Source organism: Rhinopithecus bieti, unplaced genomic scaffold, assembly GCF_001698545.2.
Source record: "Rhinopithecus bieti isolate Rb0 unplaced genomic scaffold, ASM169854v2 scaffold_68671, whole genome shotgun sequence".
Lineage (NCBI taxonomy): Eukaryota > Metazoa > Chordata > Mammalia > Primates > Cercopithecidae > Rhinopithecus > Rhinopithecus bieti.
In genome coordinates this window covers 1180474-1184192 of record NW_016827678.1, presented here as the reverse complement: position 1 = coordinate 1184192, position 3719 = coordinate 1180474, and positions in this window count along the sequence as shown.

Below are 3719 nucleotides of genomic sequence, written 5' to 3'. Positions count from 1 at the left end.
AGGGAAGCTCAGTTTTAATAAATCTAGGAAAATATCTATACATACATTTGAATTTCTTGAAAATGTCGGTGCTTAGGAAAGTTGAACGTTATAACATGTGTTTTCTAAAATTTTGAACTGAGCATATCCAACTATGTACAATTATATTTAAAATATTTGTTCTAGGTACATAGGGGTTCATTACCTTAATCTCTCCAAATATGTACACTTTTCCTAATAAAAAAATTAAAAAATTGAATAAAACGTTTGTTATATTCTTCTGCTGTCCCAGGTGGGTAGACAATTTCAAACTGATTTCATCCAGCTATTTCCTCCTGAGTCAGGGGAAAATGTGGCTTCAAGTCACCATCGCCCTTTACAGTGGCTCAATTCTTCACCCTTTTGAGATTGTGTGCATTACAGGAGTCCTGGGCCACTTCAAACCAAAGATTATTTTATGAAGAACTTGGCAGAGCCTCAAGGTACAGAGGATATCACTTCCAAACTGAACAAATGATGGAGAACAGACTGAGTTCTGGTGACTTGCCCTAACTGTGGGACAGCAATAAAAAAAAAAAATGTGAAACTCACTCAGGTCCCATGCAGCTTCTTAGTGTTGCATCAGGGGATGGAAGTCATTGTTTTGGTTGGTTGTGAGGAAAGGGCAGGTGGTGATTTGTGTCATTCCTACTCTTCCCTCTTCTCCAGACATGAGTAGTTCACCTCTTAGAGGTGGGGAAATTTGCTCCTCAATTATGGATCCAAATCATATTTCCACACCACCCTCTCACCCTCACCCTTTCCAGTAGTAGTATACTGGGTGGGAAAAAAAATATCCTCAAGTTACAAGTTTAAGAATTTTGTGAGTCCTAGTTGAGGGATTTGGGGAAAGGGAAGATATAAATTGGTACTCAGAAAAATGCATGTGCCATACTCTAGTAAATGTCAATCAAGTTTTAAGCATATCTGCCTAGGACATGGTTTTATCAAATTATAATAACCATATGTGCAAAGACAAATGAACTTCCAACAAGTAGCACATGAAACCATTATAGGTTTATCACTTACTATATATTTGAGTTGTTCCTTGTCTGACGTATTTACGATAAATGATATAAATGGGCTGGGTGTGGTGGCTCATGCCTGTAATCCCAGCACTTTGGGAGGCCGAGGTGGGAGGATTTTGAGTCCAAGAGTTTGAGACCAGCCTGGGCAACATGGGGAGACCCCATCTCTACAAAAAAATTAGAAATTATCTGGGCATTGTGGTGCACATCTGTAGTCCCAGCTACTTGGGGGGTTAAGGAGGGAGGATGACTTGAGCCTGTGAGACTGAGGCTGCAGAAGCAGTGATCGTGCCACTGCACTCCAGCCTGGGTGATAGAGCAAGACCCTGTCTCGAAAATAATAATAATAATATAAATGGTTGTTAGATATTGTTGGTGAGGTAGTTATGAAATAAAATTATCCCACTATTCCTATTAATCATGTTATTCTCAGATTGCAAGTCAGGCTGCTTTCGTTTTGTTTTGTTTTTAACTATTGTCATTTTTAATAGAACCATTCCAACTATTTTTCTTGTTGTCTTTCAACCAAAGCCCTTGCAGACATAAATTGAGAAGCAGGCTGAGAAAAGCACTGCAGCTATCATTCATGAATTTCAATCAAATGGCTTTATTGGTCTTCATGATTAACCACATTATTAAATATTTTAATTTGAATCTATAAAATAAATGTATACCAATAGAAAACTGCTTTTATCTGTGTCTCTATTAAGGTCTAAATCTGTAAAATATGATATGTTTACATATTGATGTTAGAAATGTTTTTAAAATAACACCTTAGATCAATAACCAAAGAACAGGTTCAAAATAAGTTTAAAATTTCCTTTTCTAAGTAATGACCACTTTAGCTTTAATGAAATTCACAGAACCATGTAGGTTCTCAAACAAAACAGAGTTTGAGAAAGTTATGGTGTGCAAAATAGTCCTGAAAACATCAAGCCACTTCTATCTTGCTATAAGGAGGTAAACTAAAGAAGAGAGTCCTTGTAAAAAAAAAAAAAAAAAACAGATTTCAAAAACTTGGTTGTAATAATCATGTATGGACAGTAAGGACTTTCTTATAATGTAAGAGCTAACTGTGATAATCAAGTCACAATAATAGTCCTATTTATTTTTAGTAACCTTTAATGTTATTCCAAACTTCATAAACATATTTTATCATTTTAAAGTATATGTTACTTATCTATAAATGAGCAAGTATTCACATGTAGTCTTAATAAGCTGAGTACCATAAATTCTCAATACTACATAAATGAAATAACTTTCTCAAGTTGCTTCACAACTTTATTTATTTATTCATTCATTCAACAAATAATACCAGTTGAGTATCCCTTATCTGAAATATTAATACTTGGGACCAGAAGTATTTGAAACTTCAGATTTTTTTCAGATTTTGGAATATATGCATATGTATAACGAGAAATCTTGAGAATAGGATCCAAGTCTAAACATGAAACTCATTTATGTTTCAAATACACCTTATACACATAGCTTGAAGGTAATTTTATGCAATTTTAAAAAATAATTGTGTGATTACACAAAGTTTTGACTGTGACAAATCACATGAGGTCAGGCATGGAATTTTCCACTTGTAGCATCATGTTGGTGGCACTCAAAACTTTTGGAGCACATAAGATTTTGGCTTTTCTGATTAGGGATGCACAACCAGCACTGACTGCCTATTAAGAAAAGACACAAGCTCCTACCTTCATGGAATTTACATTCTAGCATGGTAGACAGACAACATTAATGTAAACAGTTAAGTCAATTATACAATATTTTAGAAGGTGAATAGTACTATGGAAAAAAGTTAGAGCAGGTTAAAGGAGATTAGGAGCACAGGCAACAGAGACGTTGAAATTTTAAGTAAGCCACAGATTTCAATGAGAATGCAGTATTTGAGCAGACTTGAAAGAGACAAGGTAGATGCCACATATATAGTAGGGAAAGAGTATTCAAGGCAAAGGGAATGAGTGCAAAGGCTCTGCGAAAGGAGCATGCCAAATGGGTTGGAACAACATTGAGGAAGTCAGTATGTCTGAAACAGGGTGACCAAGGGGGAGTGTAGTAGGAAACAAAGTCAGAGGTAAGGAGACCAGACCATATCACGTCCTATGGATGACTGACAGAATCTCGATTTTTTCCACAGGTGAGACAGACAGAAAGCCTTTAGGCAGACAGAAAGCCAAGGTAGGGTCATGAGTAGAAAATGTAGCAAACTCAATACTACTGCATAATAAATACTATTATGTAATAGTGCTGAGATCAGCTTAGTCATGAAGACTCTAACCCAGCAGCACTAGGGAATTAAAGACACACACACAGAAATATAGCATGTGGAGTGGGAAATCAGGGGTCTCAAAGCCTTCAGAGCTGAGAGCCTCAAACAGAGATTTACCCACATATTTTTGACAGCAAGCCAGTGATAAGCATTGTTTCCGTAGATTGTAGATTAACTAAAAGTATCTCTTACAGGAAACAAAGGGATGGGCCCAAATGGATGGGCTCTGGCTAGTTATCTGCAGCAGGAGCATGTCCTTAAGGTGCAGATCACTCATGCTATTGTTTGTGGTTCAGGAATGCCTTTAAGCGGTTTTCCACCCTGGGTGGGCCAGGTGTTCCTTGCCCTCATTCCGGTAAAACCACCACCTTCAGTGTGGGCATCATGGCCATCAT